We start from the raw sequence: 23542 nt of genomic DNA on the forward strand, positions 1-23542 counted from the left end.
CTTTATCATCGCCTCCAATGGTTCCCCCAAACAGCACCCACAAATGGCCTTCCACAGCTTAATCCACAGCTGAAGGCTTCGAAAAATCATTTAAAAGTTACTAGACCTGCAGCTCTAGTGACTTAAATGATCTACTCAACCTATTTGTTATGCTCTTGACCCATAAACTGGTTTCCAAATGATGTGATTATGGGCAAAAAATGTAATTCAGTGAGCTGCCATTTTCTTCATTAGTACATATGAGATCACCTTCAAATGTGTGAGTTCAGCATGTCTGCTGTACAAAAAAACTATTTTGTTGATTTAGTAGACTAAACTTGCTTTCTATATATAATACAAATCTAGCCACATGTAGGATAAACATGAGCTCGGACTTGCCTCCTAGTTCATTAAGAGCATTTTCTCAGGGCAGGGACAGGAAACTTCTCAAATCATATTTACAAACAACCACTTTTAATAAAGACATAACTAAAGCATGAATTGGTAGCACGCTGTCATTTGTAATCTGCCGATTTTACATTGAAATGACCACACATTTTCCCACTGACATGCAGTGTTACTGATAAAACTATATAGTGAACAAACCATAATGTTTGGAAATAAGTTTCTGCAAATGTGTCATTTGTACATCACCAAATAAAGTGTTTTGGTTTGTTTTGCTCCTATTTAACGCTGTTTGACTCCCACTTCTTAATTACAAAAAGCTGTGCTTTTGTAATTACTGATATATTTTGAAATATTTGTAATATTAATTTACAGGTCGTTTATTTAAACGTTATGTGTTAGAGAAAAATAACTGACATCTTCAGACAGCTCACTTGACAAAAACCTAACTCTAGTAGAGAGAAACATTAACCTCATTTTCCAAGCAGCAGTTGGTTAAAAAGACAAACTGACATTTGACCTCTTTCCTTGAACAGAAAGCAAATGTGTCAAGATAAAAACAAGATTTAATGGCATCTTTATTGCTCATTCACTTTCAGAATGAACAGAACACCTGTTCCTTTCCAGCCCAAGTATACTGGCCAGATGGGACTAGTAGATGCTAAAAATAGCTCAACCTGAAATTTTACTCACAACTGTGAGCGGGCGAGTAGATTTGAGGCCTGAACTACCTCCTTGCAGCAATGGCTGCACCATCAGCTGCTACATAAGCACTAAGAGAATCTTAAAATAGATTAGACAAAAAACGCAACTGCTGCCAACATAGCCAAGGACCGTGCGATGATCATCCTGAAGCATTTGCTCTGAAATACTCTGACAGTCCTTTACCACTGACTGTACCATATAACCGGTATATGCAGTTGATCTGATTGCAAAATTAGAAGCAGCAAATAACCTCTTTAGAGCCACTTCAACCCGCTTATCATGCAAGTCTGAAGGCACTGCATCCTCAGAAACAATCATACCCGGAGAAGTTAACCCAACCACTGAAGCGAATTCCTCCGCAAATCCATGAAGCGGATATCTTCAAGCTAGGAATCTTGGAAAAGCATGTTTGCCCACATCCTTCCGTTGTCATTCCAGAACATTCCGGACAGATTTAAGTATAGGAAAAGACTCCAGCTCTTTGGTAATTTGCAAATAAATCCACTGTTTCCTCGGCCACCTGGGAGTCTGGAAAAGTCAAATTGTCTTGCACATGTTGCAAGATACTCTTAAGCTCTGACCAATTAATTAACCTTCCCTTCTCCTCCTCCTCAGATTCACTGAAAAGTTCTGGAGGTCCAGGGGAATTTGACTTCTGTTTAGGAGCCACAGAATCTCTGGCTTGAAAAGCAACAGAAACTACAGCCTCACTCATTTTTTGCACATTGGCAAACTAAGAGGAAGCCTGAGGAATAGTAATCACCTTCTCTACATAATCCCTCCATAATCGAGGATAAAAGGAAAGAAAGAGAAAAAACAAACAACCATATATACACACACACACACACACACATCACACAACAGTCCTTAGCACATGCATAAAAAAATAGCATGGATTTCCAATAATTGTCCAAGAGAAACTGATGCGCAGTTTTCAGTTCTTGGTCTTGAATTCTTTTCGCCCAGCCAACACGTGTTTCGTCGAAAGAGGGGTTACCCCGCACCTTCTTCAGGGCTGTATGATTCTCCAAATCACTCCATTCCTCTCACTTCTCTGCCGGTTCTACTTCCGACCCGGCTGGTCCAATGTTTTTCAAACAAACATTTACAATACAACAGTTTCGCCTATGCAAAAGTTAGAGCTATTGGCATTGTAAATGACAACATTTTTATTTATGTGTTGGTTTTGAAAACAGATAAATAAATGGCATTGTCATTTACATTGCCAATAGCTTAATTTCTCGCAAATGTGAGACCTATTGTACCCTACTGGACGAGCTCAGCAGACAGCAATTACTAGCAGACGAGTTCTAGAACACAACAGTGACACTGCTAAATCCAGCGCTTCACAATAGAACCAGAAATGATACATGAGAAGTTTACGAGTGAACAAATTACAAAAGCAGACGTTAAGTTACATGAGGCAAAAGTGACAATTGTGAGCAAACAAAATACACGAGGTACCTAAAGGTACATTACAGGAGGAATATACTAACTCGAAAGTTTCAAACTGGCATCCCGGAGCGGCCACGTCCGCTGGTTCAAGACAGCGGAAGGGAGACATCAAAAAAACAGTATTTACAAGAACATGCAGGGTTTGGTGCAATAAGAAACTAAATCTGAAAGTGATTCTCCAAAAACTCGTAATTGGGTAATACCTGTTGCTCAGTGGAGTCGGACCTTATAAAGCACAATAAATATCACACCAATTACGAGTTTTAGGAGAATAACTTTTAGATTTAGGTTCTTACTGCCCCAAACTCTGCATGTTCTTGTAAATACCTGATGAGGGCCTGAATGCTTCTTGATGACTTGTGTTCTCGTGCAAAAGCCGATTACGTTAGAGTGGTGTTATTAATAGCAGAACATTGATTGAGACCTTGGTTCAGTACTCTTGAATACTTTTGTTTCACATATTTTTTGCTCAGATATTGCATACATATACATGAAATAAGGAGAAGCTGTGTAACACAAAAGCACAAGCAGGAAACTGAGACCACAACACCCAATGTACAGATATGAAACAACATTAAGTATCTGTCAAAGTATTTTTTATATTTATGTAAGCTGTACTGCTGCACGGCCTACGAATAATTTAACACTGCTCCTAGAGATTCTTGATAATTAATGTTTAGGTTATTTATTCGTCCACAAGAATAATTGTGATTATACAGGTACTGACAACAGCATGCCATTTGACCATTTTATTGCCCTTTTGATACTAAATGATCACCAGAGGCGTGCCTCTGAAAAACCACAAAATCTTCGCACATGTACTTTGCATTTCAATTCGGTATGTAGGTGCATACTGTGGTCGCATATGTTCTTGTATTGTGGCCAACAGTGGCAGGGGTCATACAAAGCGAGAGCGTGGTGCAGGAGGGATTAGTTGCTTAAAAGAGGGAACATTAGTTGATGTTGACACCGTTTCTGGGTACACTATTAGGTGCAAGAGAAAGGGCTTGACAAGATTGAACAGAGCCAGCAAAGTGGTCAGTGCGACAGTGAATTCTACTGATTACAGGGGCACGGACGATTTGACGGGGTTGTTTGGTGTCCAGTTGATACTATAGGGTCAGATTGTATTGGACTCTAAAGGGAGTAGAAATTAGAAGAGATCGTGATTGCTCCGGTGAGAACATGGGTCATGCTTTGGTGAGAACATGGGTCACAAAGTAGAAAAAACAACGTGCAATAGGATTATGAAGGGCAAAAGGCTGCACTAATGGAACTGGCAGAAACCTGAGAACTCTCATATTATGTGGTTCTACCCGCTCTGCTGTGTGTGGGACAGGGGCTCTCTGTAAGCAAGTGGGTATTAAGTAATCAGAACAGCGAACATGAAAGGCTCCATTGAGAAGGTGTGAGGCATCGCGCCCCCCACCGGGTGACTGCGAACTTCCAGATGCTCTGATCATGAATCCTGGTGTGTAGTGAATTAGGGTACAGGACGCTATGGGACTCATGTCCACTAAAAGTGAGTCTTTGGGAAACTCTACGGGTCGTGGGGCAAAGAGGGTAGTGATACGGTCCTTTGCCATATTCTGAGGACAATAGGATATTGTGAAGTAAGCGAGAGACCTAGCCCTCCATCATATAAAAAGTGAATGCAAAAACCGCTGTATTCAGTTATTCTTTGCAAATGACCCGGTGCTACAACTGCTGAGAAGAGCTGTTGCAGACAATGTAAATAAAGAGCAGCCTGCCTTTGAGAACTACCGCCTATGCTTATTCAACCTCTCATACTGACAGCCCCGGACCCCTCCTCACCGACACCTCCATTGCCTGGAGCGACGACTGGGTCCCGTCCGCTACTCAACTGAAGCCCGGACACTTCCAATGCGATGCAGCTCTCCTGGCCAGGCGACGTCCTGCTCGTATTCCCCAGTGTTGAGGGTATCTCTTCTTAGCCAGCGAAGACCCAGGCCGCAGAGCTCTAGGGTTCGCGGGTCTAAACCTAGGGGGCGCTGCAGTCTCTGCCGCTGATTAACGCGATGCCAGTCTCAACCTGTGAGCCGATACCAGACTGCACATGCTTCTGCATAGACACTAACATCCAGTGTCTGCTCTCTACTCCTCCTCAGGGCTGCCTGACCGATGTAAAAACAAGCACGAAAAGCTTTAACAAGCAACAGTGAAAGGAGCAGTGAGCGGATCAGATGAGGAGAGCGGACAGGTGGCATTACCGCATTGCAAAGTCCGAGAACTAGGAGAAAGACGCACACAGCTGCCGCCGTTCTCTACGGGGTTCCCCCACTGCCCAGCTATCCTATCACCCATTATTAACCTGAAGACAGGAGGCAGCAGGAGACGGGCAGAGGGCGGTGCAATGTGACGTAGCTGCTGCAAAACGCCAAGTTGTTGCACCCAAGCGTTGTTATACCCGCATCCGTGGAGGCACCCATTTTCACTGTCCCCCACTTTGGATCCTGGCCTTAGACACTGGACCTGAGGCAAACGACAGTTAGCTTCACCATTCAAATTAACAGCTGGTGGTCGTGACGTAGAGATGTTGGTATTCAGTAAGTGGCTTGCAGATGAATTCACGGTCCAATAAAAAAGCGAAAAAGTCGCAAAAAGACATGCACTTTTAAGCCCCAGGTATACTCAATAGACTGCCAATTTACTGCGAGTGGAAGATTGATTGAGGCAGTGGAGGATGCTGGGCAGTGGGGCAGGTGGAGGGGGGGGGGGATAACTAGTGTGCTCATGCCTACCCGAGTGAGTCACATCATTGAGGTGTCCAGGCCCCCCCCCAGGCATAGCAGGAGATTCCAGGGAAGAAGGCGGCACCAGAATAAAACGGAAGAAACTGCGCACCCAGCAGCCCAGTCCTCCCCTGAAGGACGGAAACACCCTCAATTTTAAACCTAGCTGCAACCTTGCATTTACACATTGCCGCCACAACTCTCCTCTCGCTCCTCCAATGGTATAATAAGCAAGGATCGGCAGGTAAACATGCCACGAAGTCGAACGGGCACGCAGACAGCGGGAGGGGGGACGGGAACAGGCACACGGACAGCAGGAGAGGAGGCGGGAACAGGCACACAGACAGCAGGAGGGGAGGCGGGAACGGGCACAATCAAAAGGCAGAAAGCAAGAAAAAAAAAAAAAACAAGCACTCTCCTGGACTTCCTCCTGCGGCGGTCGGCCTGAAATGGCTATTAGTGCTCGCTTTAAGAAATGGCCTTACCCTTTTGAAGAATCATCTTCGTCACACTCGAGCGGTTATATTTAGTACAGAGAAAAGGGTCCGAGCTGCGGAGCTTCCCAAGTAAGCTACTGCCCGGCCGCCATCTGGTGCTGTTGGATTTATCCGCTGCCTTCGACACGGTGTCACACGAAATTCTTATCAGCCGTCTGAAGAGGGTAGGGATAGGTGGATCCGCCTTGGAATGGCTAGAGAGTTTTCTCTCAGGCCGTTCACAGTCTGTCCGATTGGGCTCCCATTCTTCAATCTCTAGGGAGCTCACCAAGGGGGTTCCTCAGGGCTCATGCCTAAGCCTTACACTTTTCAACGTGTATGTGGCCCCCTTGGCCGACATTGTGAGAGAATATGGGTTTTCGCCCATATCGTATGCCGACGACACCCAGCTTCTTTTTCCTTTCCAGACCCTGACGCCAGCAGTTAAACACACTTTTGCTGCAGGAATGAGAGCTATAGCCGATTGGATGGCCTCCAATTGCCAACAATGTAATGTGGATAAGACGGAGGTCATGCTCTTCGAAGAAGCCTCTCTCCTTTGGTCACCTGATTGGTGGCCGTCGGAACTAGGGCCTGTTCCCTGCCCCAAGCAGGTAGTAAAAAACCTTGGTGTACGCCTTGATCAGTCACTGCTTCTAAAAGATCACGTAACTCAAGTCACTGGATCTTAGGGTCATTGGGCTATTGAGGCGTGTATTTCCGTACCTAGCAGATAGCTACAGGAAAACACTGGTTCAAACGCTTGTGATTAGCAGGCTAGATTACTGCAACGGCTCCTTTCTGCCAACGAGGAACAACTTGGCCGATTACAGGGAGCCCAGAATACGGCAGCAAGACTAGTTCTTAATGTCCCAGCTAGATCCCCTTCACGCCCTCTTTTGAACAAACTTTACTGGCTGCCCATTCGCCAGCGGGTTAAGTTCAAAATTTGTTGCGTAATCCACAAATGCCTGTTTGGTACTGGTCCAAAATACCCGACCGAAAAATTCAAACCTTTATGAGCCAGGTCGCTCTTTGCGCTCTATGAACCAACTGTTGCTCCATGTCCCGCGGATTAAAAGGGAAAGGCAGGGTGGTAGAGCACTCTCCTATGGGGGTCCAACTCTTTGGAACACCCTACCCCCTCCCCTGAGACAAAATCCCAATCTAGGAGCTTTCAGGAAACTTTTAAAGACACATTTGTTCCTGACTATCTAAAACCTTGTATTTTTTGTTGGTTTACTGACCTCTGGCTTATGGTAAGAACACAAGCGCGGAGATACCCCTTCGGGAGTCGAATTCTTGAGCTATATAAGAAAATAAATAAATGGTTAAAAAAAACCCTTGGAGAAAAACAACCACCCACTGCCGCATGACGTTGTAAAAGGGGCGGAGAGAGAAAAAAATCACCGGAACGCCCACGAATCTGCTCCCACAATGACTGACGCATCTCTCTTCCAATGGCTAGCCTCCATTTATGGAGCTAGCCAATGGAAGAGACAGGCGGGACAAAGCCCGGTACTGCTTAACAAAAGATTTCGCCTGCGAGAACACTGCTGCGCAGTGGACGCCAGGCGAAACCTAAAAAGGTCCTATTACACTTAAGTACGTATCTCCAAAGCAGTTTATGTCCTATACTCAAGATTAGAATAGAAATGACTTTAGCCCAGTCAAATTAGGAATGCTATGTTATTATCCAATAATCACTGTCCTCTCCTCAAAGCGAGTACACTTCCACCTCCAAATGTTCCCGCAATTGTTCCGTCGGGTGCAAACCATACATACATACCTCGAAAAACCATGGGCCAATGAAAAAGGCCAAAACTAACAATGTTCCTGATTCCTCCAACAACTGTTGCAGAAAGCTAACCACCAATGGAAATGTCCCAAACTAATATGCAGGCCAATACCGCCAATCAACCAACAAACAAACAAAATGTGGCCCTATCAGAATTGAGAGAATCGTACCAAAGAGAAACACCCTAAAGAGGCGTACGCAGGCCAATCACAGCACAGGCTCTCTGAAACAAGTAACAACCAATGCCTGAGACTAGTGCTGCTTAATGATACCCAGATGCGAGACTTCCAATTGAGAGGCTTGCACAATCTCAGTCAAAGTAGGCCTCCTGAACTCTTCCCCAGCCAGAGAAGCACCAGCTGAACACAACCAGAAGCGGACTCCTGAACTCTGCCCCCAGCCAGAGATCCACAAGCAGATCACCACCAGGTCCCCCACCCCAATCAGCATTGAACGAGTTGTACCAAACAACAATGCCACCAATAGGGGACAGGAGCTGGTCCCGCTAAAGCAGGAACTCTAATGCCCTGTTCTACCCGAACAAAGTAAAGTTACTAGTGCAGACCCTTGGCACATTCCGTAGACATGCCATTAAACTAGCCTGCAAAAACAAAAGCAACAGGACTTCCATATATGAGGTCCGAGTTTCTATATAACACAGGATGCGCCCTAGAGGGAAGGGATAAAAGCTGTGTGTGTTTTTTGGTTTTACTTAAGGCTGCGGAGAGGAGCTAATGCTCAAAGATGTTAGGACTGTGACAGGGAGATCAGCCGAGGAGGTAATATGTGCTTCCAGTACATTAAAATAGCAATTTGTTCAACTCAAAACAAGATAATACATGTCACATTATTTGCCCTGTAGGGTGTTCCTCCAGGGATGCAATGAAATGATCTTAAGGCTATTCCAAACAAAAACTAGTCATGGGCACAAGCATATTTGCTCACCAATTTTAAGGGTTATATATGCAGAAAACGTCCGTATTCCCGTTTCATAAATCTGTTGTATGACAAGCTGATAAGGAACAAAAATTGTATTACTGTTTCAATCTCCCCTCCATAATTAAATATAACTGTTCCAGGTGTAATCAAAATTATTTGGACACATTTAGACGCAATGAACTCCTTATCACATTATTTTCTGTCAATTACAGGTTTATGCCTTTAGACGCAACTTCGCCATTGGTAGCAGTTAAAATAATCCATTTATCTAGTATCCACACAATGCTTTGACGTTAGCCAGACATTTACCTTGAAATAGCCCCGGCTTGTCAAAACACCAAATGAGAGAGCATGTGGCCTAGGCTAGACCAGAAAACCTCTAAACAGGGGAACCGGGTTTGAGTCTCAGCAGGGACACTCAACATCCTGTGATTTTGGGCAAATCACTCAATTACCCTGTGCTTAACAAAATAAATGTGTCCATCTGTAAGGTAACTGGTGGTTATATAAAGAGCTCTGATACCTTAGCCACCTACGGAACACGTCTGGCATAGTGAACTGCTCCGTTGGGGCAGTGCAGAGAGTACTGCCATACGTCGAGAGGAGCTCAGAGGCCTATGCAAAATCCCAATAGCAGTAGAATGGGATGTTATGAGGGAGTCACTTAAAGCAGTGGACATAGACCATTACAGTACCCTTAGCTACACACAATATAACATGCAATAAGGGGGATCATGTCCCGAGGGCCACGAAACACGATGAATGATTATTGCAAGTAGTTTCAAGAGCCTCAAAAAAGTCAGCACTGATTTGGTTGTACGAGCGTGCATAGGACTGGAGGGAGTGGCAGGGATGTGGAATTCCTATAGCCCGACTCCCAGGACATATTGTTTGGGGTCAAGGGCAACAAGTTTTCAAGTGTATTTTGTCCTTGGGACAAGTAGGCCCAACCCCCTACAGCACAAACCCTTTGGCTGCCAGTTTACATTATCACTTTATGGATCAGGAAAGGGCAATGTCTGCAGTTAAGGTAATATTTGTGTCCATGTGTTAAATGCTGTTCAAGCTTGTATTTATGGTTTATTAATGCAAAGCCTTTATTATTAGGGTTAGCACTAAAAGTAAACACTGTAAGCTCGGCCTGCACTACTGACATTGGTTTCAGTATAAATGTGTATACACGTTTTCAAAGTTTAGTAATATGAGGCTATGTATAATGCTCCCAGAATGCTCTCTGATTAAATGCAAATATTTGCCGAAGCTTCAAAGCAAGAGTGATGATTCTTTGCTTTCAAAATAAAATGTTAAAAAAAAAATGCAAGTAGGAAAAAACCCATTTTGCTACTGTAAGATTTTAGGTACCATATCTTTGCAGTATCATTTAGCAGCATGTTGATATATGCTTGTATTTCCCCAAAAATATTCATAATGGAAAATCAGTGTAACCAGTTTAAATATGATTACTGGAAACAAAAATAAACAAGCATTGGCAAAGCCAGTAGGTCTGAAATTGGTGGTCAGCATTTTGGTTTTGTCAATGCGGAACTTGTTCAGGCATGGTTTTTGTAAAACCGTATCCGTGTGGGAGCTGCTGGGCCCTCACCATTCTAACAATCATTGGCAAAAGCAAAAATTGTTTTTAGTCTCAAAAAGCACACATTGCCACAGCAGTTCCGGGCACTGAACAAAACTACTTTGTGTGCCAATATGCTCCTTGTCAAAGAGAAGAATACTGTCACTGACAGTGAAGCCATCTGATAGACGGAGAAAAAAAAAAGAGAGCGAGACAGAATTTTATTAAACACAATAGGTCATGGTTAACGCCAGGCCTAATAAGAAGCCCAATTATTAACGAAAGTCTCAAAAGTGCATCCATGGTATATATCCTTGCATTAAGTGCATATATACAGTTTCCATGAACTCACAAGAATTTACAGAAGTAGGCCAAGAAATAGTACTCCTAGAAATGATTTGTGAACTGCATTTTAGCATGAGCACATGTGTAGATTGGCTCATGTGAAAATCTTAAGTTTCAAGTTCACTTTTCCTCTAACCACTTTTTTCCCAACCCTGAAAGAAGTTTTACGTCTGTGACTGTCAGGAGTAAATTTCCAACCTTTTTCAGTACGGGAAAAGATTTGAAAAGAGTTGGTGCAAACCCAACACGCACGTTAGTAGGTTTGCACAGACTCAAAAGGGCATTCCAACCCTTGAACTATTTCTTACCAATACATTAGCTCAGTATGTAGACCTGCAGAAACATGGCAGCATAAGGGAAATGCTAGTATGCAACCCTACTATGGTACGAGCCCTGGTATAATTAGAGAGGTTATATCAGAACTCTTATATAATGAGATTCCTGCCGTAATTTGTCGCCACATTACAAGGCACAAAAGGGACAAGTGGATTTTGTTACAGGGCAAGTAGATTTATGAAGCAACCTGCCCCATTGACAAGTAGATATTTTATTAAATTCCACACCCCTGGAGTGGGGTATTTGTGAGTAGATTTTGTTTGTTTATTCTCGATATGTAAGACAATTAGAACGTACACAGGAATAGGATGTAGCACGCAGTACAGTTACTGTATGCTACATCACCTAAATCACTAATCTGGCAGGCATGTGACTGCGTGGATGTCTAACTTCTTAAGTTATTTTACTTATGATATCAATATTGGCTCTTAAAGCTCATTGTGCAATATCTCACAGCACATGTAACCTGCATGAAGATGTATATGTACTGTGTCAATGTTATAATTAAGGCTCCCTGTTTTCCGTTTTTACTGATTTTTACAGATAAATACAGACAAAAAACATTAATTTTCTTGTCTGTATTTATTTTTAAATGTGGATAAAACGGAAATTGGGTTGATTTTGAGTAATTCTAAATACTGTCTACCATGACTGCCAGGCCAATAGGTGTGTTGATTGATAGATAAAGGGGGTAAAAGAAAGTAATTTTAGTAAAGAGGATTTAACAGCAGTAGATATCTACAAGGTTGATAATGAAATGTGCATATTTTCATCTATGTGCACTGATTTATCTTATGTGGGTGTTCACAGCACTCAAATCTGGCAGGCATTCAAGCATGAGTGTATATTTATCGGTTAAATACATGTGGAAATATACTAATTTCAGCTTAATTTTTCCACAAAACCCAACATAAATATGGATAAATACAGATAAAATTAGCAAAAAATAAATATGGATAAATACAGACGGAAATATTTAAAAAATAAATACCATAAAACCGGGAGCCCTAGTTATAATGTAATATCGAAAAGTAATAAAATTGTTTTAAAAAAAGGGCTCCGATACCTTCGGGGCGAGTTTGCGCTCTATAAAACTCCAACCTACTCCCCCCCCCCCCCCCAATCCCCCCAAAAAAGTGTCCATCCCAGTCAAAATAGTATAAAAGGCGATGAGTCGTCTCTTCTTAACCACCTGAATAACGGCACAAACTACAGCATTTGCCTAGTACAAGGGTTCTAGTCGTAGGAAACTACCAAAGATACCTAAACCGTACTTATGACGAAATACCTGTGAGCACCGGCGCATTTAAAGCACAAGCGCACAAATATCCGATTGGCTGCTGAGCAAGGTGGATTAATGCTTTCAAACTGTCAGGACCTGCTTGTGTTCAGTTGGACTAGTCGTTTCTTTGCTCTTTAGTCTGTTGCTTTCATGCACCTTAAAACCATTTTCACGGCCTGGGTTCACTACACTAGTGGCGAGGGTATACGAAAAACCCTCACCTAAAAATGGTCCATAAATCTGTTAGCTAAAACCCTCTTCCGCTACTTTGATCTTAGCCCAAGGGAGCTTTACATCCCGTGGTTGCGTTGGCTTTCCTACGATCCCTGTCTTTCTACTGTGACTTTTCCCTTTACCCACTAAAGCAGATTACACCCTAAGGTGCACGGCTTCAATTAAGCTATGTCTACATTCGGCAACCTGTTGCTCTTACCCATAGGTCCCTTCAGGTCCCAATGCGAACACCCCAAAGCCACACCCATCGAGCAACGTTGATTTTGCTCAGTCTGCTCAGTTCCCTTGTGGACATCGTGACTTCTCCCAAACACGCCAGCCTTTCATACCACTCTGAGCCTCTTCGCATCTTTTACTAATGTAGTTTTCTTAGAATAATGAATGTCCTATACCACTTGACCTCAAACTATATGTTCTCTAACTCGGAGGCATGATCTCATCAGTTCTTAATTTGCTACAACCGCCCGTTGTCACATCTTTTACGTTTTAGTATTGCTCTGCCTTAGTTGGAACTCTTCCACCAAAAGTGCTCCAAGACTCTTGTCCAATAGAAACAGCATCACTTATCTTTAAATAAAAGAACGTACACCATCCTCTGCATCAAACTCTCAGACATTTTAATACAGGAGCACCCATTGCATCTTCTCCCTAAAGAGCTATTATAGCTCCTGCATGAGGAATACCCCATCTCCTTAGCTACAGAATGTCTCTTATCCATCGCACATCCTTGACAGGACTCTTGACGCTCCACCCACTCAGATTCCAAATGTCCCTGTCTACCAATTACATAGATTGCCACTTAAACACCCTAAGAAACACTTCTTTCAAGACCCCCTCTAGTCCCCTGTGACCCCACCATATCCTACTAGGCCCCACCCCCTCAAGTCCCACCCCAGTCTGTGACGCAGCTTTTAGCACTCAGGCCTGTTGTTTGCAGTTTCTAGGTGCGTCCCCGCACCACTTCTAGACACGTCACGTCCGGTAACATTCAGGTTCAGCACTCACCCCGCAAATCCCGACGTTCCAACCGGTGTTGAGTTCTTGGGTGCCGCTTTAGCCGCTCCGCCCCACAGCCAACTGCGGCCACCGCAGCACGACGCTCGGCGCGGCCCAGCTGCGTCATTACGGCAAGGGGGCACGTACCGCGTCTCCTGCGGGCCAGGGTGACGTCCCTGCGTCAACGCGTGCGGAGGCTTACGCTGAGAAATGAGTACGTATTTAGCGCTAGCCAACTGTTCGAAGAACGAGCCTGGCTGATTGGACACGGAGAACGCGAAGATCTCCTGGTGAAGCGGCTTACCATTGGTTCCAAGCTAGGATACTGTCTCTTCTGATTTGTCGGTATAGAATAACATGCACTTGACGGCCATTGGTTATTCTTTTTTTGTTCCGTTCAGCAATTGGTGGTGTGTATTATAAATGTGGTAGGCATGAAGTTGCAGAGCGTCGCATGAACGCAGACGTCTGTCTGTGCTGCGCTAGAAAGAGATATGCACAGAGGCCTGAGGCTTGCAAGAGTACAGGGGTCAGTTGCTAGCTAAAGGGGTGGTAAGAAAGGGTTGGGTTAAGGTGCCTATTTACTGGGAATGGTGCCGTTTGAAAGGCACTATGTACCCGAAAGGAAGCACCCACTGACTACTGATCTCCCCGATGTATTTATTTGTGCGATTTTATATAGCGCGAACTTTACCCGAAGGTGTCAGAGCGCTTTACATAGGACCTAGTTTCAAACAGTATTGTACTGTACCGCCAGTATTAAGACCACTGTGGCAAGGAAAACAAGCATTGAAAATGCAACACGTCTCGACATTGATTAAGTTAAAGCCATTTGCTTTGCTAATGGTATTGTATAGCAAAGCAAATGGCTCTAACTTAATGAAAGACGAGACCTATTACATTTCTAATGCTTGTTTTCTTTGCTTAAAGTTAATCAGGAAATTGGCACGTGTGTTCTTTCGTGCGAATACCTTTTATTTAAATTGCTGATGGGCGAGTATTTGCAAGCCTTTAAAGCAAATTGCGTGCTAGAGAGCTGTATCGCCATGAGCCAAGCGCGCCTCAGCCCAGCTCATTAGGTTTTAGTCGCCTTTCTGCCCCCACTAAGATAAAGAAAACACCCAGCAACAAACCCCTTCTCTCAGGACTCCCACAGCAGCGCACATAGATGGCTCTGTCCTGGAGTCAAGAGCTGCTGCTCCCTCAGGTTCCAGCTCAGCCTGGGCGTCCACCCTGTTTCATAGGCTCGCTTTGAGCACCACAAGGTGCTGCAAGGGAGGGTTCATGGTTCATGGCGCAGCAGCACCTGCGTTGAAGCTAGGCCCGTGAGTGCTGATACTCTCCGGTACTCTAGGGTAGAACATAAGAGACGGTCGTCCATACCTGTGAGCACCGGCGCATTTAAAGCACTGGGCACAATACAGCAGGATGCAAAAACTTATTGAGGAGCAAAAATCAAATACAGGTGCCTAAACCCAATTTGCTTAGGGTGTGTGAAATGTGTGTAATTAGCTTCTGCGCAATTACACAAAGTCCTATGGATTTCACCAGAGTCTCTCCTCCTCACCACATATGCACACCCCCCCCTAGGGTGTGTTCCCACGCCTGTGATAATTCATCCTCCACCAGTCTGGCACAGACTGACCATGTACAGCATCAGTACTAAGTCTCTGTAAGATATTGCAAGTCTGGCGGTGTCTCCCCCCCCCCCCCCCCGCCCCAGGGCTCTGTGTCTCATCTGCTCACTTCCCCGGACAAAGGACCAATCACAGCTTGCCCCTGTGATGCTGAAAGGACGAGCACATGCTGCCTAAAAGGCTGAGTAAATACATACACACATCCCCCCTGCTGGGCATGTACTCCCCAGGCACTGACTTCCATCGTCAAGGTCATGGTTCACATGGTTCACACTGATCATTCAGCAAACATGGGGGAAGGCAGCCATTTACCCATACGAGTGCATTGTAAAAGGGCAGGTATGGACACTGCAGATTCTATGTCAGTCCATGGAGGCTCAAATTATGCTTCTCTATCTTTACTGACAAAATACAGCAGCAAAAGAGTTAAACTTTAAACATGCATAACCCTTAAGAACAACCCCTTCCAGGGCTGCAGCAATAGCATCACAGTAATGAATATGAATGTCTATATGGCGTAGGCACTACCTCTTTCTTTGCTGCTGCAGCAGCGAGATAAGTGCTTTCCTTTACTTTCTTGTAACTGTAATGTTTAATGACATGTTTATATGCATATTTGTACTGATATTGTGAGCGCTCTACACTGCCTTTGTTTTCCACAAGCTTGCGCGTCTTAGTTTGATGTACAAGGTCGCTTTTAGCTTCCCGATATTTTTAGTTTCCATTCCAGTTTTAATTAATATTGACGCGCGTCTTTGCGTTGCTCTTTCAAACCTTTTTTTTGCTTATTGTGCCTTCGGTGTCCTCCGCATAATACGCCGTTTCCTGGCCGTGGCGAGGGAGCGGAGCTGCATACTTCGGTGCGCGAGGGAGCAGGCTCTGGCTTGGCCCCGCCTACTCGTTCTGCGCATGCGCGAGATGCCGGTGGATGTTTTCATTACCGGCTTCTTGCGCTGTGTGTGGAATTCTGCCTGTCAAATCCCAGCTCTTCTTTGAACGCTGACTGGAGCGTTTCCAGATGAATGCACTGCATTAGGGGAGATTTTGGAGGGCTTGCTCCTGCCACATAAATATATATTGTTTCTGACCAAAAGTTTTTCTTTTTTCTTTTTTCACTTTAAGGTCGTTTTTAGCCCTTGGGTTCTCCCTCCCCTGAACTCCTTCATACCCTCCTGTTTTTGACATGGCGTATTACGCTGAGGAGGAGGATAAGTGGGTGGAATATAATGAGTATGAAGAGTATCAGGAACTATACGATGATACTATGGAGGAGCAACCCACTGAAACCCAGGATGCCCACGTCCGGGGTTTAATGAATAAAGCGCTCATTAAGGCGCTAAAGCCTTTAGCCAAGAATTTAAAGTCTTCAGGAAAACGTAAATCTAAGTCTGCTGGCACTTCTTCCTCATCCTCCCGGACTTCAGCTGAAGCCCTGTTGAACGTAGCGAAAAGTGTCCTTTTAGACCATGGTTCCTTGGCTTACAGGATGATTTGTCTCCTTTGTCTCCTGACACTGCAGACTCTGATGAATCTGTAAAACCTAAGAAGAAGATAAAAAAGACCAAACACACCTTTTATGACACACAAGAAGTGCAACCTAAGAATTTGTTTTTCAACCCCCAAAATTTAATCCATCCTCGTTCTTCAGAATAGCAACCTTGTGTGGAAGTGGCACATTATGTTCAAAATAATATCCGTCAAGGTTTTGAGAATCAAGTCAGAGCCACCCTACGCTCTGAGTGTCCTAGACCATCTTTATTAGGCAAGGTGACCGATACTCCCGATTTGGATCCCAATATGGCTACCTTTATGTGTAAATTCGCAAAAGACCCAAAGAAAGGACTGGATAGAGCCTGGAAGGGATGTCTGGATAAGCTTTTGGACATCTCTGGTCCATTAACTAAAATTTTAGACGCTGCAGTCGTCGCTAAGGACAAGGGTACTCCCCTGGATCCTTCGGAAATTATGGAGTGGGCGCAACGCGCCATGTGTTTTTTAGGCAATGCGAATGTAGCATTATCTACAGAACGGAGAAGATCCTTTTTAATGCGCATTGACCCTCAACTAGCAGAAATGGCAACTACAGAACCTGGTTCTTTAGCCAATGGCATGCTATTTGGTGACGATTTTGTGAAGAAAATGGGGAAATATGTGGCTACTTTTTCGGCTTTAGACAAAGCTCAAGCCAATATAAAAAATGTTTTCCATAATGGTGTTTTTAACAGGGCCGGCCGTTTCAGAGGTCGCGGTTCAGGCCGAGGAGGAAATCAGACCTCTAGAGGTTCAGATCAGAGAGGCAGAGGAGGTGCCCAACGGTCAAAATTTTATCCCACCAGAAACAGAGGCTGTGGTCAACGCGGCAACTACCGAGGCCAGCAGTTCCAGTCTGGAGACTCCTCGTATTCAGGTACCCATTTTGCATTATGGTGATCACATGGTGGGAGGTTGTCTTGCACAGTTCCTTCCCAGGTGGGAGGCCCTGTCTTCAGACCCTTGGATCCATCAGACTGTTTGGGGTTTCCAGATAGAGTTTTATTCCACTCCCACACAATCAGTACGTCCGAGACCCCTAAGTTTTTCCACTGTAGAGAAGAGTTTCATCGATGAGGAGATTCGGTCTTTGTTGCTCAAAGGGGCTATTGTACAAACAGATCTTCATCAGCACGGTTTTGTAAGCACAATTTTCCTGGTACCCAAGGAAGATCTTGGCTTTCGACTAGTTCTGAACCTGAAAGATTTCAATGTAGATGTTGTGTACCGTCATTTTAAGATGAATGGTATTCATCTCTTACGAGACATGTTGTTAAACCACGATTGGATGGTTCGGTTAGATCTAAAAGATGCTTACCTGACAGTTGCCATTTTTCCTCCTCATCGCTGCTTCCTCCAATTTCAGTGGCGCAATCAATGGTTCGAGTTTACGGCCATGCCCTTCGGTCTCTCGTCTGCTCCATGGTGGGTCACGAAACTCATGAGACCGGTCGTTCAGTGGTTGAGAGAGAGGGGGGTCAGACTAATTATCTATCTAGACGATATTCTGATCATGGGTCAGTCGGTCGACATAGTTCAGTTGCATCTATCCTGGACTATTCGTCTTCTTCAAGAGTTGGGTTTCCTTATCAATGTTCCCAAGACTCTCCTGATTCCCTCGCAAGTCATTGACTTTTTGGGTTTTCAGGTCAATTCTGTGATGTCTCAACTTCTTTTACCTCTCAAAAAGAGGACTGCCATGAAGAAGGAGTTGAGGAGAGCGCTTGCCTCTCCGACTATATAGTTGAGGACATTAGCCCGCCTCGTCGGGTTGTTGGCGGCATCCATTCAAGCGATTTTTCCGGGTCCTCTTCATTTCAGGGCCTTACAGAGATTGAAAATCTTAAATCTTCGCAAGGGCTTGCATTATGCAGAACAGATTGCACTCTCTCGGGAGGCTCGCCTAGAAATCAATTGGTGGTTAGAACACATGGATGCTTGGAATGGCAAGGCCATCTTTGCAGCAACACTGGATACCATCATCGAGTCCGACGCCAGTCGCTGGGGCTGGGGGGCTCGTTGCGGGACATTGGAGACCGGGGGTCGATGGTCCCAGGAGGAGTTGCGGCTTCATATCAACTGCCTAGAGCTATTGGCGGGTTCTTTTGCTATTCAGAGTCTTTCTCGTCAGAAGGCAAGTTGTATACTTCTGCGCATGGACAATGTGTCCGCATTACGTTACATCAATCGTCTGGGAGGTACCAGGTCCTGTCTTTTAGTGGAAATTGCCAAAGGTTTTTGGCATTATTGTCTGGATCATCACATCTAGGTGACGGTGGAATACATTCCGGGCTCCTTGAATGTGGTGGCAGATTGGAATTCCAGGTTTCTGAGGGACACCAGCGATTGGAAACTTCATCCCAGTGTGTTCCAAGCGTTGAACTCCAAATGGGGCCCGTGTGCTCTAGATCTGTTTGCATCTCGACTCAACAAACAACTTTCCCTATTTTACAGTTGGCGTCCGGATCCGTTAGCGATCAGCTCAGACGCCTTCCTTCAATCATGGACGACGGGCATTCTATATGCATTTCCACCATTCGTAATGATACCACGGTTGCTAGCCCACACTCGCCGACAGGGAGCGGAAATAGTCCTGGTGTCACCTTGCTGGAAAGCCCAAGTGTGGTTTCCGATAGCAATGACATTCTCTTGTACTCCTCCAATTCGGATCCGGTCCTTTCCGGAGTTGTTAACCAATCCAGTAGGCCTTCTTCATCCTTTGGTCCTTCAAGGCCAATTATCTCTCATGGCCTGGAGACTTTCCGGCGACGCTGGCAAGAGCCGGGAGTTTCGCAAGACGCTCTCTTCTTTCGTTCCCAATCTTGGGCACCCTCCACTCACAAGCGTTATGAGTCCGCTTGGCGTCGATGGGTACGTTGGTGTGGTGAGCAACAAAGTGATTCCTTGGGGTCTCGAGTCTGTGATTGTGAATTTCTTGTCTGAATTAGCCAAATCTGGCATGGCTTACAGAACTGTCAACAATTTTAGATCTGCCATTTCGGCGGGACACCCTCATAAAGATGGTAGACCAGTTGGTGAGCATCCTTTGGTCTGTAAGGTTTTGCGTGGTATCAGGTTGGTAAATCCCCCTCAACCCAAGTATCAAACGTTATGGGATGTTTCCATAGTTTTGAGATTTTTACAATCTTGGCCGGCTAATGAAGGTTTGTCGCGCAAACAATTATCGGCAAAACTCACTCTCTTACTGTGTCTTATTTCATGTCAACGTGTATCAGACGTACGGGCTCTAGATTTAGCAGGTAGAGTATTTACTCCCTCTGGAGTTTCTTTTACAATTTCTCGTCGTACTAAAAATAATTCTAAATGTATTTCTTATCCTGCTCTTCAACATCATAGTAAACTTTGTGTTGTACAATGTTTGAAATCCTATGAGGATTATACTAGAGAATTTAGAAATGATGTAGCAGGTCTACTTTTAATTTCCCTTCAGAGACCTTTCCGCCCAGTCTCTTCAGCTACTCTAGCCAGGTGGCTTACTTAGCTATTGTCTCTAGCTGGCATTGATTCCTCCAGTTTTGGGGCTCATTCTGTTAGAGGCTCTATGGCTTTGAAAGCCCTTCTTACAGGGTCTAGATTACAAGATATCATGACTGCGGCTGACTGGTCTTCTGAATCCACTTTTAAGACCTTTTATCACAAAGCTATTGTGGATATTGCGTCTGTTGTGGTGGAGCAACTTTAAACTAACATAATTTGAGCCTCTGTGGACTGACATAGAATGAAAAATTGTCTAGCAAACGCGACAAATAATTTTCAATTCTATTAAGGACACTGAGGCGAGAATTATCCCACCCAGGATGTCTTGTTCTATTTTATAATATGCTTTGTTATTATTATTGATAATGTTTGCATTTATTGATGCTATGTTTGAATTCTTGCTTTTTACCTACCCAATTCTCTTCTGTGAATGTTTTTCCTCTCAGTTCACCATGGGTGTTATGGCTATCTTTCCTTTTTCAGGTGATCAAGGCGCCCAATCCTAAAGGTTCAGCTGTCCTGCAGATCTGTAACCAGACTTCAGCGTTTGGAAGGTTTCTTCTCATGTGTTCTACGTCAAGTTCAATTTGTTCCTGATTTGGTTGTGGGACATTGCAAAGAAAGAGGAAGTGTCTACATCATATAGACATTTATACTCATTACTGTGATGCTATTGGTGCAGCCCTGGAAGGGGTTGTTCTTCCGGGTTATGCATGTTTAAAGTTTAACTCTTTTGCTGCGGTATTTTGTTAGTAAAGATAGAGAAGCATAATTCTCGCCTCCGTGTCCTTAATAAAATTTAAAATTCTTTGTTGCATTTGCTAGACAATTTTTCACTCTAGCCAACAGTATGTCGGGTGACTCATTTCGAGGGTGTGGTTACATGGACTGCCGTGATAGACTGCCTTAAACAGCTGAGCTGACACGCTGGGAAACCCATTGGCAGAGAATTCAATGATTCAGCGCAGAGTCTCCCTGTATGCGAAACCAGAATACAGAGAGCCACCGGACGGATTAGGATCGCTGGCATACATTATGTGAAACTGAATGGAAAAGTTAACACCGAAAAGCCCCTCTCCCACACTAGACCTAAAAATATCAAAATGTGGAGGCGGCTCTGCAACCGAGTGCTTTCCTTTTTCATGTAAATAGAAGGTTGAAGTAGTGTTTCTTATTTATTTATTTTTTGTACGTTTATGTATTGCAAACTCGACCCAAAGGCATTGGAGCGGGTTACATTACGCATGGTTACATTCCTTTTTATTTATGTTTTTTTATTTAGGCACGGGGAGATTAACTGATTTGCCCAGAATCACAGGATGCTGAGCCAAAGCAGAGACTAGGACCTTGTTCACCAGTTCCAAAGACTGCAGCTCTAACATAAACACGATACTTCACAGTGTTATTTTATCATGAAATCCACCTGCTTGTGGTTTACCTACATATTGAGGTATTAATTTAACCACCCTCCCCTATTGTGTATAAAGTTAAAAAAATAATCGTTATAATGCACCAGGGATGGCTAACCCCTGCAATTTATCACGGCAGTCAAAACAACAAGACGTTGTATAATTAGCACCAGCACAACCCCTTTAACTGTAACTTCACAAATAATACAAAAGGAATGTGCTTAGCTTAATAAAACAGCGCAGTATCCGTAACTTCAAAAACAATACAAAAGGAATGTGCTTAGTTTAATAAAACAGCGCAAAGAGGGAAGTTGTTGGTGGTGATATTCGCATGTAAAGTACATGTTGTCAATTCAAAACTAAACCCAAAAACTCCTACTCAACCCGTTATCTTTCCCAAATAGGTCCAATGAGTACCGTTCGTCGACAAAGCCGCAACACCAACCACTGTGGTGATTTAGTAAGAACCCAAAGGTGTTGCTTGGGTTGAGGGGTCGCTTTTAAATATGCTTGTAAAAGTGGGATCGATTAATTGCTCGTTCACCGACATGCAGTGTATTGTAGTAAGGGCGATTGATTTTGTGTTTTTTATTGTTTGGGGTATTTCTGGATGCTGTTTGCCAAATTAAACATTTACTGATATTTTCGGACTTGTAAAGATTTCGTTTTGTTAAAAACGGAAATCAGAGCAAATATTGTTCCACTTTGACGTTCGTATTAAACACGACATACATTGCTGTAATATGCAGGAATTTGTGATTTCCCACGCATAGCCTGTATCTGTGAAGCACACACACCCATGGGTTGAGGGTGGCTATCTTCTAATCACTAACCAATGAGAGAGCCGACTGGTGCGTGCTCCAGCGTAAAGGTAGCATCGTTGCAGGAATCTCGGAGCGTGCAGTACACGTGATGCCTTGTAAAGATAAGAATTCATTTGCGACAGAAGGAAACCAGACGAGCAAGTCCGGGTGGGCAAAAAGCCAAAGGGAGGCAACCCAGAAAGCTAATTTCCAATGGCCAGCCACCGTTTAGCATAAATGATGACACCAGCCAATGGAAATGAGGGGCGGGGCTTCAAGCCCTCTTCTCAGAGTCCTCTCTCACAAAATCTCTCGCCGAGGTGAGCAGCGCTTTGCGCTGCAACGCCACGCAAAACCTAAAAAAGAGTGCACATCTGTAGCCTTTTACGGCTCTAAGTTTCTCAGTTAATTTGAATAAATGTAAAATATAGTAAAGAGATTTTAATATGTAAAAACTCCAGCTTGATGTTTAGGAGATATGAATTAAGCTGTATTACATGGTACTGTGGCAGAGGTTGAGAAAGTTTGTGAAGACATTCAGTTCTGTTTGTTTGGTCCTGAAGAAGTCTATAGGGGAAATGAGGAGGTAGTGACTAAAGGTGTAGAGCAACTGGACACCTAGATTAGTATTGAAAAATGTTGAAAAGAGATAGGCGAGTTCAATGCACTGTCTTCTAAGAAACCTGAGTATGTTTGTATTTGTTGCCTCCGCATTCACTACAAAAACCAAACTTTCTATATTTTTGAAAACTGAGCAAGATAACAGAGATGAGTGGCAGAAATTTGGTGCATATCTATTTGTAGAAGAAGGGTTTGATTGAGGCATAAAGCAAACAATATGTAAATATTATTATGATAAATTTGAGGATATCACATGCCAGCTAGGGCAATTCATAATAGATTAGGTTTGGTACCAGTCCTAGAAGAGCTTGAACAATTAAATGTGTATGAGTCAATCCTAATACAAGCTGTCCATCCATTTCAAGCAATAGTTTGAATGGGACCTAAAACAAGGAAACTACCACCAACAGAACTTCAGAAAGGACTTACAGGAAGAGTTATCTATTTACATTTAGATATTTTAAAAAATTACACTGTGAGTGTTGATCCAGATGTAGATGAACCAATGATTAATTCTAGTAAATGGAGTGCCCACCAAAAATAAAAAAATCTGTGAAGAGTTAGTGGATCTGAATAAAGTTAAAAAAAGCAACATTATACTTGAACTAATTGCAGAAATGTTGATATTATTGGAGATGTAAATTGTATTGATGATGAAGCACTACAATTAAGTGGGCAGATAAAAAAATGTGAATAAGGAGAAGGCAGAAGAAATATATGAGCACTACAGTATCCATCCATTCCATTCAGAAGAAGTTGTTGGGGAAG

The 23542-nt window shown here is 43.8% G+C and overlaps 1 protein-coding gene and 1 pseudogene across 4 annotated transcripts in view; one reads left to right on the forward strand and one right to left on the reverse strand.

The window, feature by feature from the left end:
• The window catches only part of SAMD4B (sterile alpha motif domain containing 4B), a 1107967-nt gene extending 1094538 nt beyond the window's left edge, over positions 1-13429 (reverse strand). For 2 of the 4 annotated variants that reach the window (XM_086938870.1, XM_086938872.1), the window contains exon 1: positions 13286-13400. The gene's annotated coding sequence lies outside the window, so the exon portion shown is untranslated. Of the gene's footprint in view, positions 1-13285 lie in introns of all 4 variants that reach the window. The other 2 variants (XM_086938873.1, XM_086938871.1) reach the window with 2 other exon arrangements.
• Positions 13430-16096: 2667 nt separating this feature from the next.
• On the forward strand, positions 16097-17682 carry LOC147692693 (uncharacterized; annotated as a pseudogene).
• Positions 17683-23542: the final 5860 nt, after the last annotated feature.

Source organism: Lissotriton vulgaris, chromosome 9 (genome assembly GCF_964263255.1).
Source record: "Lissotriton vulgaris chromosome 9, aLisVul1.2, whole genome shotgun sequence".
NCBI lineage: Eukaryota > Metazoa > Chordata > Amphibia > Caudata > Salamandridae > Lissotriton > Lissotriton vulgaris.